The sequence below is a fragment of the Schistocerca gregaria genome, chromosome 6 (genome assembly GCF_023897955.1).
Source record: "Schistocerca gregaria isolate iqSchGreg1 chromosome 6, iqSchGreg1.2, whole genome shotgun sequence".
In the NCBI taxonomy this organism is placed as follows: domain Eukaryota; kingdom Metazoa; phylum Arthropoda; class Insecta; order Orthoptera; family Acrididae; genus Schistocerca; species Schistocerca gregaria.
In genome coordinates, this window is record NC_064925.1 from 566,555,119 (window position 1) to 566,572,824 (window position 17,706).

General features: G+C 41.8%; 1 non-coding gene across 1 annotated transcript; it reads left to right on the forward strand.

The window, feature by feature from the left end:
• The first annotated feature begins 15,179 nt into the window (after positions 1 to 15,179).
• Trnas-cga (transfer RNA serine (anticodon CGA)) lies at positions 15,180 to 15,254 on the forward strand. Its single transcript has one exon. It is a non-coding gene; the product is annotated as a tRNA-Ser (tRNA).
• Positions 15,255 to 17,706: the final 2,452 nt, after the last annotated feature.

Consider the following 17,706-nt stretch of genomic DNA (forward strand, 5'->3'; position numbering starts at 1 on the left):
TTGCAGAACTCAAACTTCGTCCTATCTCATTGGCCCACATTCTCCTGTAACCTCTTCTTTTACTCCTTCATCCACAACCGCATTCCCGTCCCCCCATGACTATTAGATTTTCGTATCCCTTTCCGTACTGTATTGATATACTTTCTCCATCTCTTCACCTTCATCTTGCCATGTCGGCATGTATACCTGAACGATCGTTGTCAGTGTTGGTTTGCTGTCGATCCTGAAAAAAACAACCCTATCACTGAACTGTTCACAGTAACACACTCTATGCACTATTTTCCTATTCATAACGAATCTTACACCCGTTATAGCACTTTCTGCTCCCGTTGATATTATTCTATACTCATCTGACCAGAAATCTTTGTTTTATTTCCATTTTACTTCACTAATCCCTGCTATATTTAGGTTGAGAATTTGTATTTCTCTTTTCAGATTATCTAGTTTCACTGAAAAGTTCCAGGTTCTGACATTCAACGTTGTTCCTTGGTAAGTTATTCAATCTTTTTCTCATCCTCAACTCCCTTTGACAGTCTCCTTCCGAATATCCGAATGGGGAAATGTTCCGGAATCCTTTGCCAATGGAGAGATCATCGTACCACTTTTTAAAATACAGACCACATTTCCTGTAGATTTAATCTAGTGGTTTCCATTGTCTTTTGCATATCCACGCCGTTGATCATTGCTGATTCTTCTGCATTTCGGTGCGTTTCATATCTGAAGGACAAGAGAGTGCCCTGAACCTCTGTCCGCTCTTCCGCCCCCTTTGATAAGGCCCTTGTCAGAATGAGGGTGACGTCTTATGCCGGAAGCTTTCGACCACCATTGCTAATTATTGATAAGAATTTAAGCGGCAGCGGGTTTCGAACCCAGACTGAGGGCGTTTTGTCCACTAATCGACGACTCTACATCTAGACAACAGGTTTTTTTTCCTTTATTAAAACAACCATACATGTACATAAGCTCAAAAACAAAATAATGAAGTGCTGGACTGTTTCAACACGAATTGTATCCTGCAACAGACTGAAGAACACATTTCAATACATTGCTATTTGTAAGCTTACAAAATAGAACAAAAATAGTAAACTGACTGTAGCCTCTTCAGTCCAGACAGAGACATAGAACCAAAACGCAAACATACATATAATTGAGTGTCTTAACTAGAATGGCAGTTCTGTCATTTGATTCATAATGGCCCAAACGCAAAGTCATTCGGAGCATACAAACGGATAACAAGAGATGCACAGGAAACATAAATTAATGAAAACGTCATAATGAAGTTAATAACACCATTGAGAAGTCGGGAGCAGTCTTAGGAACAGGTGTAACCCCTTATTAGTTGTGTATTTTGTTCTCTGCATAGTCTTGCATGTGATTTGTGTCCTTACCGGCATCGAGAATTACCCTACGCCTTGTTTTTCAAAAATTATGTCTAACATGTTAGCAAACATCTTCCTGAATTTTGGGTAACGTTTCATCTTCCAACGTGCCGTTCTCATGTAAGCCTCGAAACTAATGAGATTATCTTCACTATTGTGGATGATGATATATGTCACAAACTGTCCTAACAGCCACATCACGGTGTTGTTCTTGGTAGCGGGAGAATGTTTCGCGTCCGGCCAGAGCAGGATGTCGGTGCAGTGGCTGGCTGGGCTGCTGCGGGTAATCAGACCCAGCCTCTGCTGCATCCATTTCCAGTTAATGAGATGGCTGCCACAAGTGAAGCGATGGCGTAAGTTGTCGACCAGACAACAGCGGACGCATTTATCACTGTCACTTAAACCGATTCTGAGCAACCTTTCATTAGTGAGTATAACATCGTTTACCACTTTATAACATGCGGACGCCACTTCAGCAGTGTGGACGATTAAACTTATGTTGTCCCAAACTGCCTTCCAATGAACACTCGGGTATTTAAGCTTAATGGGATTCCAGACTATTGGAAATGTCCGTCTTTTTAATAACAGGTGCGTCGTCTGTAAATACTGCGTGAAATAGTGTCCATCAATACAGCTTAGTTCAAGAAAAAAACTGCTTGACATGTCGTAGTTTGTAATGTATTTTACCTACATCAATAGGTGGGTGCATATCGGTGGGTTGTAAGGTTCGGAAGAGCCAACTGGTTACGCTGAGAGTTTCCTTGTCCAACAAATGGGTGATTCGTTTAATAAATAACGCCGTACACTCTCGGTTAATGTCAGGCATGTTGAGTCCACCGGCGTGTCTGCAAGACGGCAGCGTGGTGTATTTCACTTTGAACAGATGGCCTTGACAGATAAATCTATTAGAGAGCTTCATCACGTGTTTGGCCTGCATCTTGGAGACTGGAAATAGATGGGCCATATAGTACGCTTTACTGAATATACACTCCTGGAAATTGGAATAAGAACACCGTGAATTCATTGTCCCAGGAAGGGGAAACTTTATTGACACATTCCTGTGGTCAGATACATCACATGATCACACTGACAGAACCACAGGCACATAGACACAGGCAACAGAGCATGCACAATGTCGGCACTAGTACAGTGTATATCCACCTTTCGCAGCAATGCACGCTGCTATTCTCCCATGGAGACGATCGTAGAGATGCTGGATGTAGTCCTGTGGAACGGCTTGCCATGCCATTTCCACCTGGCGCCTCAGTTGGACCAGCGTTCGTGCAGTACGTGCTGACCGCGTGAGACGACGCTTCATCCAGTCCCAAACATGCTCAATGGGGGACAGATCCGGAGATCTTGCTGGCCAGTATAGTTGACTTACACCTTCTAGAACACGTTGGGTGGCACGGGATACATGCGGACTTGCATTGTCCTGTTGGAACAGCAAGTTCCCTTGCCGGTCTAGGAATGGTAGAACGATGGGTTCGATGACGGTTTGGATGTACCGTGCACTATTCAGTGGCGCTCGATGATCACCAGAGGTGTACGGCCAGTGTAGGAGATCGGTCCCCACTCCATGATGCCGGGTGTTGGCCCTGTGTGCCTCGTTCGTATGCCGTCCTGATTGTGGCGCTCACCTGCATGGCGCCAAACACGCATACGACCATCATTGGCACCAAGGCAGAAGCGACTCTCATCGCTGAAGACGACACGTCTCCAATCGTCCCTCCATTCACGCCTGTCGCGACACCACTGGAGGCGGGCTGCACGATGTTGGGGCGTGAGCGGAAGACGGCCTAACGGTGTGCGGGACCGTAGCCCAGCTTCATGGAGACGGTTGCGAATGGTCCTCGCCGATACCCCAGGAGCAGCAGTGTCCCTAATTTGCTGGGAAGTGGCGGTGCGGTCCCCTACGGCACTGCGTAGGATCCTACGGTCTTGGCGTGCATCCGTGCGTCGTTGCGGTCCGGTCCCAGGTCGACGGGCACGTGCACCATCAGCCGACCACTGGCGACAACATCGACGTACTGTGGAGACCTCACGCCCCACGTGTTGAGCAATTCGGCGGTACGTCCATCTGGCCTCCCGCATGCCCACTATACGCCCTCGCTCAAAGTCCGTCAACTGCACATACGGTTCACGTCCACGCTGTCGCGGCATGCTACCAGTGTTAAAGACTGCGATGGAGCTCTGTATGCCACGGCAAACTGGCTGACACTGACGGCGGCGGTGCACAAATGCTGCGCAGCTAGCGCCATTCGACGGCCAACACCGCGGTTCCTGGTGTGTCCGCTGTGCCGTGCGTGTGATCATTGCTTGTACAGCCCTCTCGCAGTGTCCGGAGCAAGTATGGTGGGTCTGACACACCGGTGTCAATGTGTTCTTTTTTCCATTTCCAGGAGTGTATAACTGCTGAGGAGTCGTATGCGCTGGAGAATGTTAACGGATCGCCAATTGTTTTCATAGATGGCACCTTGCATTTTATTGGTGACCTGCTTCCAATTTGTTGCATTCATTTTTAGCGGGCATTTGTCGATAACCATCCCCAAAGTGGTGTGGGCTTCGACACGCTTCGCCCAAGGTATAATAACTGCGTCGAATCCTCGAATGTTGACAAAGGTGCATTTACCGGTGTTGATTTTAGCACCGACAGCACGACAGTACTCGTCTACCGCTGTCTTGAGGGTTGATACGTCTCCGTCGTTGCGCAATAACAGTCCGACGTCGTCGCCGTAAGCATGAACCACGAAGGACGTCCCGGCGATCGAATGGCCTGCAAGTTTGTCATGAATGGAGCATAACAGTGGCTCTGACGATAAAAACGGGTTTCGAACCCAGACTGAGGACGTTTTCTTCACTAATCGACGACGCTACGTCTAGACAACAGGTGGTAGCGTGCTGACTGTTACATGTTGCTTCCTACTTCTAGAAAACATCATTTTGTTTCTAAAACTTTTGACTTGGCTGAAGTTATATAAAAAGACAGGATTTTGTTATGATATTACGAACATTTCGGTTTTAACTTAATTTGAACAAAAAATATGAAAATATCCCTTGTTTAAAGTTAAAACAAAATCACAGATCATTGCAGCCACTCTTTTCTACAAACTCATAGCCTAAAATAAAAATGACTCGCACCGAGCTGTTGTAAACTTTTCGCCTATAGATTGGACTTTTTGTCCGAACGGCGGTTCTAGGGCTTTCGTAAAATCTGGTGGTTCTAGTGTGAAAGCATTTGATTGTCGCGTCACCAAACAAGCTGCCTCCAACTTAAACAGCCAGATATTTACTGCATGATTTATTTAACAGAGCTCAAAGACAGTATTTGGTTTGTTTTACATAATAAAAACAAGTCTGAAATTTAATATACCAATTATTAGTGACAAAACTATACACCTAGTGCAACTTTCATCCCAATTGTGTCGATGGCAGAACAAGGTGAAGAACAATATATTGTCGCATCTTTCTCAGAGAGAACAATTATAAAGACAGTTATAAAATCAATGATTTAAAGATATTGGTTTTTTCAAAACTTTGTTTTTACATACTGCAAGAACCCCCACTCATATTGAACCTCCAGAAATATCTCAGTTTAGCCTGTGAGTCTCTAGATGTTGGTATAAGTAGCGTACAATATAACTGGCCACGCTTTCCCACCCGAGTTTTGCGATAATTAAGCAAGTACCTTCTTGAACTGACTATGTTAGCGGTAACGTAGGAATTTTTCCTACCTGTTGTGTCGAGATGTTCTCGTGGTTTTATGTTCCCTTGCAAAGTCATAGCAGCGCCGTCGGATTCTGAAAGTGCAATACTACTGTCGATGTGTTACATAATGAAGTGGGTGAAGTTTTGTGCAAATAATTTTTACACAGGCTGCCATTATGGTGCGTTTATCTAAGAAACACCGTAAAATGAACCTGTTAACACTGATAATAAGCTATCAGGTAACGGTACGAGAGAATGGTCTATCGCTTGACTAGATCGAAAGGCATCCTACCGAAAGGCATCCTGCCGAATAGGGCGCAGAATCTGTAGCTTGAGCATGCAAACGTTGTGGTTCGTATAGGACTGTGTTTCTTCGGTTATTTATTAATATTGTAAGTAGGCTGTTTAGGTTTTCTTATTGGTAACGCCACATAGCGCTCTGTATGAAAAATCACTGGCTGTGCTGTGCGCAGTCTCTGGCTAGTTTGCATTGTTGTCTGCCATTGTAGTGTTGGGCAGCGGCAGCTGGATGCTAACAGCGCGTAGCGTTGCGCAGTTGGAGGTGAGCCGCCAGCAGTGGTGGACGTGGGGAGAGAGATGGCGGAGTTTTGAAATTTGTAAGAATTGGTGTCATGAACTGCTATATATATTATGACTAGTGAGGTAAATACATTGTTTGTTCTCTATTAAAATCTTTCAGTTGCTAACTGTGCCTATCAGTAGTTAGTGACTTCCGTAGTTTGAATCTTTTAGTTAGCAGGCAGTAGTGGCGCTCGCTGTATTGCAGTAGTTCGAGTAACGAAGATTTTTGTGAGGTAAGTGATTTGTGAAACATATAGGTTAATGTTAGTTAGGGCCATTCTTTCGTAGGGATTTTTGAAAGTCAGATTGCGTTGCGCTAAAAATATTGTGTGCCAGCTTAAGCACAGTCGTGTATAATTTTTCTAAGGGGACGTTTCATATGTCGACCCTTAGCCAAGGATACCTCACTGGAATCTTCTGATTTTTTCCTTGTAGTTTGTGTAATTAGTGTAGCTTTTGTTTATTGCTAGCGCGTAATCATAGAGAGAATTTCCTTTGTAGTTGCAGTCTTTCATTGTTGTACAGTAAAATAGTTGTGGCATGCATGTAGTTTTGCACGAAGTATTTCGCAGCTGCGCTTGCAATTAACTAGACATTATTTTCAGTGCTATGTTAATGTGTTCTCTTATTTTTGTTCTTCAAATTGTGTTTTTCTGTGTTGTCGTGTGAAAACTTGTGACAATAATGGCGTGTGAAAAACGTAACACTAGGCTCCAAGGTAAACTGAGAAATGACAGTGAAGACGAAAGCAGTGTGTTAGCATCACCATGTAATGAATTCACTAACGTTCAAAGTAGTAATTTGGTAATAGCGCATAGGGAAATGGAGCGGGCTGCAAATAATGGTGTAGGCAGTGAAACAATTAGTGAACAGGAAAGCATTATCGATCGATCGGTCGGCAACAGCTCGCCTCAGGATTCCGAAATGAAAGGACACAATCTTGCAAATACTGTAGATTCAGATTTTGCGTCCTCACCGTTTTCCCAAATAAATCAAGACACATTTTCTGCTTTTCAAAATGCGAAATTTGCCGGTTCAAATGCATTGCCGAAAAGCACTGAGGAACATGTTTCAGCCACCAGTGCACTGTTATTACAGTTAATGCAACAAATGGGACAAAGGCTACAAAAGTTAGACACAACGCTTGAATAAAATCAGAAACAAATGGAACAAAATCTTCAAAAGTTAGACACAATGAAACAAAATCTTCAAAAGTTAGACACAATGGAACAAAATCTTCAAAAGTTAGACACAATGGAACAACACCAGAGACAAACACAGCAACAGTTAGACACAATGGAACAACACCAGAGACAAACACAGCAAAAGCTTCAAAAGTTAGACACAATGGAACAAAATCTTCGGAAGTTAGACACCACACTTGAACAAACACGTGAAGATTTAACTACTGAGTTACATAACATTGAATCGAAATGTCAAAAAATTTGTAATGACGTAAAAACACAAATTTGTGAGCATTGTCAACCTATTTTTTCGCGGCATGAAAACGCATTACAGAATCATGAAGCAGCCATAAAAGAACTGCAAACTATTGTTCGTGAAAATCACGACACCTTGCAAGCTAAAATGGACTCAGTTGCATCCACCGATTCGGTTACGCAACTTGCAAGAACTCAGGAAAACTTAAAGGTCGCAGTAGATTCGATTTCAACACAAATGGACGCTCTGAAACTTGGTTCAGAAAAACACACTGAGGAAATGTGTTCACTATCGGAGAAAGTAGCCGAACTTTCAGATCAGTTCACTAACTTATCTACAAAGGTAGATGATGATCTGAGTGATACAGAAGAGTGCGAACAAATTAGGAAATTCAAACAAAATCAGAATCAAATTAATACACAACACCAAAGAGAAATCCGGGAAGTGCAAGATCAGCTGACACAGGTAATACAAGAATTACGTATTTCAGAGGACACTCGCGCTCCAATACGGGAAGAGGGACTTAGAAATACGGAAAAGCTACAAAATAACAACACAGGGCATTTCGGAAATTGTGAAAGAAATTGGCAAAGTGCAGCGAATTTTGAGATGGAACTGCCGACACGACGTAACAATGAACGATATGCTACCCGCCGACACGATGGTTTTGACTATAAGCTGTTCATTACTGCACGTAAATTCAAAACATTTAAGAATTCTGGCAACGACATTCATCCACAAGCGTGGCTCCATCAATTCTCTCATTGTTTTCCTCCCAACTGGTCATTAGAGCACAGATTAGAATTTATGTGTAGCTACTTGGAGAATGAACCAGCTGTAAGAATGCGATCGGTCATTCACGATTGTCATAGTGAAGGAGAATTTTATCATGCCTTCCTCTCAGCATATTGGTCTCAAGCTACACAAGACCGAGTAAAACATAGCATCATAATGATGAAACATTTCGAACAATCTGAATTTTCCAGTGTTGTCAAATAGTTTGAAGAGAGCCCCTCAGAACTCATCCTCATTTGCTTAATCAAATTACCTTAACATTTACGACAGATTATTTTAGCAGGACGATGCAAAGACGACATTGAAGCTTTTCAGGGACTGTTAGAAGAACTGGAAATTGACACTGACAATCGTGGAACGTGAAAACAGGAGCACAACAATTACAGGTCACACCTGTCACAATTCCGCGATGACAGAAATAATACACGTCAAGGCTATTCGTACAACGTAAATTGTGACCAAAACAGACACTACCCGTATGACAACCGTTGGCAGAGTAGTAATTATTACAGGGAACGATCACCTCTCCGCGGTAGTGACTATCACAGAGACAATCAGAGAAACGGACAATATGGAAACCAAAATAATTACTATCAAGAGAGACAGAATAACTTCAGACGCAACGGTCCAGTGCGCAGTTACGATTCAGGGAGAAATTCTCCACCACATGACCGACAAACAAGAAATTACAGGAACTACCGACACGTCGACAGACGATATAATCATAATGACAGACCGGAATTCCATCAGAACTGGCGAGCTTCAAACAGGGCAGGGCCTTCTCGTCAAGGTGAATTTGTAGAAGTTAGGTCTCCTAATCCCAATAACGGCGCGCGCCAACAAAAAGACAGACAATGACTCGCACTGCAGGCAGCCGCGTGCGCCGGCTGGCTCAGAGAAAAATAACATAGGCGCTAATCTTGAGAAAAATTCCAGTATTCTTTACCGACGTATATCACATGATATTGCTTTCAAGTTGAAACTCTGCATACTAGGAAGAGTAAAGGTTTACACCACATTTCACATGTAAAACCGTTTATTGAAATATAATCTGCTTTTTAACTTTGTCTTTGCCATAAAACATTTCACTTCACATTTCTAGTATGCTTTGTCACACTGAGAAACTGTTAACATGCAACAATGTTTTGAAGTTAACTATCCAGTCTAGAACCTACGGAACATTTTTAAACAGAAATTACGAATGCATTGTTATAGTGAACAGACGTCACAGTGTTGTTATTTGTACATTCTTGCTTGTTAGTTGTACGATTACGTAACGACTATAAGGCTTACATACTTAGAACATATACTGTTAATCAGGTTTTAATGCAACATTTTGGTTTACTTGAAGATACATTTTGGATTTAAAGTACTTTATGTGAGATACCAGATGACACAGTGGTTAGTTTATGTGACAGCTGCACGATTTTATCACGACGCTACTAATGAGTGACAATTTACAATGTTGCTTTTGCGGTTTATCTATTTTATATCTGCTCAGTTTTTCTGAATTCTTCTGGAAAGGTAAACATGTTTTTGTAGTAACTTTTGTGGTATAGCTACAATGAGACAGTCTTTATCGTAGCACAACAATACGTTACATTATAGTACTTTCTTGATCATGGTAAGGTATGTAATAACTACAATATCTATACGGAAAGCATTTCACTTTCGTTTATGATGAGGTAAGTACATTGACTTCAGCAGAACTTTGCTTTCAGAGGACGATAACTACGACACTTCCACAGAATTATCTTACAACAAGACGCACATTTAGCGCTACAGGACACGCATTTGAGAGATTAATTTTGTAATTGAACCATTTATTTTTCAAGATTTTTGAATTACAATGTTTTTCCGTGATACATTTCATTCCATTGCTGTAACCTGTAACATCTGAGGATATAATTACATTAATCCTCAGGGGCGTACACGCTTACTTTGTGGACCATGTGTTTGGCAAGCACAAGGAGCCCTAGCTAATATGGTATTTGCTTATACAACTTTACACATCGGTACCATATTTCTCTAACACATAAATTACACAGCTATGTGATCATTTAACTGAGAGACAAACATTTTTTTATTACGTCAGTGACTCATGTTTACGCAATCACACAGTTGGATAATTTCACACTTATGAAATTCTATTTTGTCTGTACTTTGTGAAATGTTCATATTTTTTGGGAACCATTGTGATACTATGAGAGCTTTGAATGATTTATTTGGTATGGGATCATGATTTTTAAAGTACGTTTGAGGTAGTTGACACTTTTGACATGAGCAGAGAATTTTTTTTTAGGTTTTGAAATTATTGGAGGAAGCTACGACGATTTAGAGAGTTGACTGAGGTGTTATGATGTTATTATTACGATGACTATGTGTATTATGCTGCTGCGGTATGTTTATGATCAATAAGCTGATGCTATATGAGTTATTTGATTATGCTATTTATCTGTTATGATGGAATATTGAAGAAGTGTCGCCGAATAAGGTAAGAAATAATGAGTAGAGGTTAGGGACTCTGGTTTGTGAAAAAGGTTGTTGGAAACCAAGAATCGTACTTTAAGAGTTATGAAATGTATGTAAATGCGTGAATGTATTACAATGCCGACGAAAGTTTTTTGGACACTGTTATATCAATAGGATTTTGTTTCTATTGGCGTGTAACACAAATTCTTGACCTGTGAATTTTTTATATGAGACTGCCACTGTAGCGGAAACTGGTGTCGTAAATATTTCGATAAGACAGTTAAGTGACCACCTGCACGTAATCTGTCATGGGCACCCAGCTGGGCGACAACCACCTGGCAAAAAGAAAGCCATTAGTGTGTGCCTTTCAGAGACACAGGTAAAAAAAAAGAGGCCATTATCCTCGCTATTGACATTCATTCCTTTGTAGAAAGCATCGCAAATACGACACGCCCAAACTTGAAAACATATGATTACACTGTGGAGCTCTTAATTTATGATATTTACTGAAATGAAATGATGAGAAACATTTCACGTCTATTGTCTTGATACTTGGAGGATTGTTTACTGCATTATGAAATGCCTTATGGCTAGCGAATGACGTTTCAGCTTTTGCTTTGATCCCTTCAATTTAAGTTTCTTTCTCATTCATTATGCACTGAACACTAATTGTAGTGCCACTAACAGCCTTTACATATGACCAGAATTTGTGTTATTTGAAAGATCACTTGCCAGTATTCTGAATGACGTTTCACGCTTGCTTTGCCTACTTTGTTGAATATCTAGTTTCTAGCTGCCCTGCAGCATTGGTTAAAATAAAATTTAATAGATGTACTAATATCACTATTTTCTGTCTACAGACCCAGTAAAGAATCATTTTATGATGCACTTTCTTGGAAAAGAGAGCACAAATAGACATTTCCCTTCACAGGAACTGCAAAAATAATTTTTTTACGATTTGGTAACTTATCTGATAGCGTATGTTCTCGTGATGCATCACTCTAGTGTTAAGATGTGACATAGGTATTAAACATTTTTACTGTAATATTTTTTCTGCTTCAGCTTTGTCATGTTTAGATATAAGTTATTGCATTTTCTGCTGCTTGCGTTCACAATGTCCATTTTTGTCATTGTTGTTTGTGTTAATTGTTTTGTGCTGCTGCATTGTGTCGTCCCTTAGTTTAGCATCTGAGCTCAGTAGCTTTAAGTTAGCTTAAGAGGGGGTAGACTATATAAGAAACTATGATGAATTGGAAGAAAAGCATTGAGAAGCTATAAGAAAATGGTTTGGCCAAAAAAGTAGTGTACAGTGGATAAAAACTATTTTTGAAAGAGGATGTGAACAAAATACAGAAAGCATGCTTGGATAGGATATTTTTGGTGGAAGCAAATGTTGAGATATGACGAAAGATCTACAGAATGAAGTTTTGGGTTGGAGTGCAGTACCAAATGTTACACTGAAAACAAACCCTGTCCTTTCCTTCTGTTATCCCACTATGTGTTTATGTACCCTTGTGTATTTATGTTCTACTGGTCTTTATATGTTTATCTGGTAAGACTTATGTTGCAGATTTTTTCTAATACTAAGCCACATTCACTATGATGAGGAATACTGTTATCCTCAAATATAATTTGCATTAGTAACGTGTTATTTACTTTGTAAAGATGTTTACACATTATTTATTCTGTTTTGTTCTAATGCTCATGTGTGAAGTTGATGTTTCAAAAGTTCTTCTGATCTTTTATGTATGTAATTTTTGTAACACTGATGTATTTGCTATTTCGATTCTTTGGTAAAGCCTGTACTACTACAAATGTAATCTGTATTGTTATGTTCTTTAAAGATGTATTTTGTAAACTTGCTATTGTATTCTTATGTTATAAAATTGTAATTGGCACCAGTTCATCAAATTAAGTAACTTGTAAATTACATTTCACTGCACACGTTTCTGTTGGTCATAGTATATGGACAATATGTGAGAAGTAGGGACTGATAGTGTTTGCACGTGTGTTAATAATTCAGTAAGGGACTGGATAACAGCATTGCTGGTTCTAAGGACATTTCAAAAACAATTTTTGTGAGTGCATAAGTGGTGGTTATGGACTTGCTATATTATCCACAAGACTCTTCAATGGTGATTGTGCACCTGCACAGTCAAACAGATGGCTGCTGGCCATCTCTACTAGGACTACAGTGGGTCTGCACCTTTGATGACCCACCAATACCATTATTTCTACAAGATCTACAGTGTGTCTGCATCTCTGGTGGCCCACCAATACCGTAATCTCTACCAGGACTAAAATGGGTCTGCTTTGTGATGACCTAAGTACCAATAGTCTTCAACTTCGACTGACTGCTCTGGGTTTGTTCTGTTGTGGCCCATTACCTGTCTGCATGTCAAGAGTCAGCACTGTCTTCCCGGTGGAAGGACAACACTACTTCTTCAAGACTGCATGGAAATCCCCTACTTCCGTATGCATTTTCTTTTACTACTCAGACTTTGAGAAAAACACTGCAATTTTACTTTGATGAATGATCAGGACTGTGTTTATGGACTGTGAGAAAATTTTAGCTTTTGACCAACATTGTATCGATAAGTGTGTGCATTTCATTTGTTTGTTATTGTAATTATGAAAAAAATTTTCAAATCTGTATTGGCCACTGTCCAAAACAATTTGTAAATTTTTTTGTGGGGAGCATGGGGGCTATGTAAGTAGGCTGTTTAGGTTTTCTTATTGGTAACGCCACATAGCGCTCTGTATGAAAAATCACTGGCTGTGCTGTGCGCAGTCTCTGGCTAGTTTGCATTGTTGTCTGCCATTGTAGTGTTGGGCAGCGGCAGCTGGATGTTAACAGCGCATAGCGTTGTGCAGTTGGAGGTGAGCCGCCAGCAGTGGTGGACGTGGGGAGAGAGATGGCGGAGTTTTGAAATTTGTAAGAATTGGTGTCATGAACTGCTATATATATTATGACTAGTGAGGTAAATACATTGTTTGTTCTCTATTAAAATCTTTCAGTTGCTAACTGTGCCTATCAGTAGTTAGTGACTTCCGTAGTTTGAATCTTTTAGTTAGCTGGCAGTAGTGGCGCTCGCTGTATTGCAGTAGTTCGAGTAACGAAGATTTTTGTGAGGTAAGTGATTTGTGAAACATATAGGTTAATGTTAGTCAGGGCCATTCTCTTGTAGGGATTTTTGAAAGTCAGATTGCGTTGCGCTAAAAATATTGTGTGCCAGCTTAAGCAAAGTCTTGTATAATTTTTCTAAGGGGACGTTTCAATATCAACGTTTCCTGACACTGTAAAATTACTGAAAGATAATATTTATGACATGTAGATTCCTCCCAACTTCTGTGTGGCAAGAGGCAACTTTCGTTACAAGACGTGCGGGATTAGCCAAGCGGTCAAGGCGCTGCAGTCATGGACTGTGCGGCTGATCCCATGGAGGTTCGAATTCTCCCTCGGGCACGGGTGTGTGTGTTTGTCAAAAATGGCTATGAGAACTATGGGACTCAACACCTCAGGTCATCAGTCCCCTAGACTTAGATGTACTTAAACCTAAGGACATCACACACATCCATGCCCGAGGCAGGATTCGAACCTGCGACCGTAGCAGCAGAACGGTTCCGGACTGGAGCGCCTAGAACCGCTCGTCCACCGCGGCCGGCTGTGTGTTTGTCCTTAGGATAATTTAGGTTAAGTAGTGTGTAAGCTTGGGGACTGATGAACTTAGGAGTTAAGTCCCGTAAGATTTCACACACTTTTGAACATTTTTTTGTTAGCAAACATTTATTCTTAACAATTACTGGATTTCTGCATCGGCATCTCATCCCACTGGCTCTGAAAGCGCCAGATGTCCAACCGTTTCTGCCAGCCAGTGTAGGAACCTATCGCTCGCTCCTTACTCTGTACATATTGCACTGCTCAACTTTCACCACACATACATGAAGTAATAAAATTGGAAATAAAGTAAACAGCTCTCTTATCCGCAAATAAGGGTTTCCTTGACGTTTACTGGCAGATTAAAACTGTGTACTAGACCGAGACTTGAATTCGGGACCTTTGCCTTTTGTGGGCAATCGCTCTATAGACATTGTTTTTTAAATCACATTTTGTTCTATATTGTTAGTTGTATCTGTGTGGGGCGGACATCCCATGTCAGCCATTCAAGTTCAGGGTTGAAACGTTCACTAATTTTTTTTTTTTATTACAGATTGAAGCTAATCCTCTGACCACACACCCTGAGCTACCGTGCAGGCAATGGACTGAACTAGCTAGGCACCATTCAAGGTACCTCCTCACAGCTTTTCTTCCGACAGTAGTTCGTCTTTATCATTCCTAACTTCAAGGAAGTTCTTCTGCAACAGAAGTGAGTAGAGCACTTGCCCGCAAATGGCAAGGTCCGGAGTTCGAGTCTCGATCTTGTACACATATTTAATCTGGCAGGAAATTTCAGAAAAGCGCACATTCCGCTGCAGAGTGAAAATTTCATTCTGCAAGGTCTACTTTAGAATAGGTACAAAAAAGTAAATAGTATTTTATTGAAACTACCTGGCAGATTAAAACTGTGTGCCCGACCGAGACTCGAACTCGGGACCTTTGCCTTTCGCGGGCAAATGCTCTACCAACTGAGTTACCGAAGCACGACTCACGCCCGGTGCTCACAGCTTCAATTCTGCCAGTATCCGTCTCCTACTTTCCAAACTTTACAGTTCTGCATGTTTCGCAGAAGAGCTTCTGTAAAGTTTGGAAGGTAGGAGACGGATACTGGCAGAAGTAAAGCTGTGAGTACCGGGCGTGAGTCGTGCTTCGGTAGCTCAGTTGGTAGAGCATTTGCCCGCGAAAGGCAAAGGTCCCGAGTTCGAGTCTCGGTCGGGCACACAGTTTTAATCTGCCAGGTAGTTTCATATCAGCGCACACTCCGCTGCAGAGTGAAAATCTCATTCTAGTATTTTATTGTTCAGTCAATAGGAGCGACATAATATCGCAAAAATTTTAATTTAAATTTGTAATGGTAACTGTTTCATGGCAGTTTACAAGCAGGAATATCATTTCACATAGTTCATATCGAGCGCTCTGTGGATTTTTAACGAGGCACAAGAGTTCACGTGTGTCTTTATCAAAACATATGTCATTACTGACCGAGATCGACAGTCTGAGAACAAAAAAATTTTGTAATCATGGACTGGAGTACTAGGCACAAATTCTACACTAGATACACTCGCTAGCACGTTGTTTACATTCGCGCTACGATGGTGACTTTGTGCGAGATGGGAGGAATTTCGTAATTACCGCACCTTGGTAGTTGCTCTGTTTCAAGCTGAGAGAAGGTGTTACCGACATTTTTTGTTGTCCTCCATTCGTAATTTGTTAAAAGTTCTTGCAGTGGTTGGTTAGTCCTTATTCATTCCCTCGTAGGCGTCGCTGTTAAACGTGATGAGGTCGATTGGTATTCTCGGCCCACACTGACATATTTCAGTGTCTTTCCTGTCGAATCTCTGCAGATGAACTGCATATGGGCTATTCTCCATAAAGTAATGTACCCTGCCCTGAAGGGTTTACACGGCATTCGTGAATTCACGGGACTAGTTGATGGACTATTCGGTGCGTTTCATTGTTGTTCCAGTCGTTCAGCAATCTACCCGCTTTCCAATTCAAAGGCTGAGCCTTAGTTGTTGTCCTTCGGTCTAACATTTATTGAACTTTTTTCCAATCCCCTTTCCATAAACAGCAGGACGCTGCACGAAATTCGAGAATGACCAGTGAAGCATCGGTTGGCATGTTAAAGGCCTGTAAGGCTGAGGGCCACATCCCTCTGTGCACATATTCATGTTTTCCTGTTTCACGCGCACTGGAGTCTGTTCTTTCAGGAGCATACTGCGAAACGTCTGACGGACCTGAAAATGGCATTGTAGCAGGTCCTCAGCGAATGCAACAGTGTCGCTTCCTTTACGTGCGACTGTCTGTGTTTTGTGCGATGTTATTCTTTTCGCCCAGTTGGACTCCAAGATATGGTATGACTGTTTGTCTGGTAATTAACATTTTTTTAAAAATTTAACCATAGGATTTCCACGCAATGGAAGTTGACCTTTCAGGAGCATGTGTACATTCATGTTCAGGTAAAATAGAACGCCTTCAACGACTAGAGATACGACATCAGCGATTCCTGCAGAAATGACTAACATTCCAGTCAGCTCGCTTCAGCATGTGTCCTGTTGCCTAGCAGGCACAGGGTCTGCCAAGGGCTCTGATAACGTGTTCCATGTGTAATAGCATCGACGCGTATACGGCGTATATCCCGTAGTATATCCATCCATGCTGAGTTCACCTGGTCACAAAGTTCATCTCTGATGGTTGGCACTGGCCACAGCGCTGCATCCGTCGTTTCACCATACTCCACACATTTTCGATTAGCGAAAAGTCAAAGGTAGGCGGAGAAAAGGACGATGCGCATGTAACCCCTGATAGTGTACGATGTTTTCCACTGTCCATCTGTAGCGCCATAGCCAAGGAGAATGCAGATCTGTCCTGCAATGCTGTTCGGACGAGGTGTCGATCTTCTCCAGAGGTAATCGGTTAATGTGAAGTGATCCATCTCGTCGTGTTCTACGCCCTTCCGTGAACCATTCTGCACACACACTCGTAGCACTGCCGAAGCACTTCGTCCTACGCAAGCCGCAATTTTCCGGATGGATGCACCACAGTCTCACATATCAATAACCAGCCCTCTATCAAACTCAGTGATTTGACGGTGTAGCTCGCACTTACGTCTACGAGTCACCCTGCATGTCTGCTCAAATGACACTCGTCCATTACCTTCACTTTATAGCGACAACGAGAGTTGCAGGCACATTTTACTGGTAGGTGGTGTTGCGACGCGATGTCGATGTTTACCTTGAACTCGCGGGCGGACGTGGTTCAAATGTTAATAATTTCTGCAGAACATACGAATATAAATGATCAGACCATATGAACGTCCTATCTCTACTAGTCCAAGGCGTTCTGTTTTTTCCTGAACATAAGTGCAGCTGTCTGTGAGGTTATGGTCATTTGTTGTCTACGCTCCGTTTCACCATTTCTTCCTGCTCATCTCTTGAGTACGCCGACACCACAGCCAAGAATTCGACCCCCTTCGGAAGACTTTTTTATTACCTTTTGTATGCCGGCTGATCATTCCGCAACTCACCCCCTACAGTAATCGATGAGCTGTAGCATAGACGCTGGGGTACCAATAGTTCAAGCCTTTTGGCGAACAATGCAGGCCATGACGACATATCAAATGGTTTCGCGATGTCTATGAATACTGCAATTGTACACTTTTCATCGTATGTA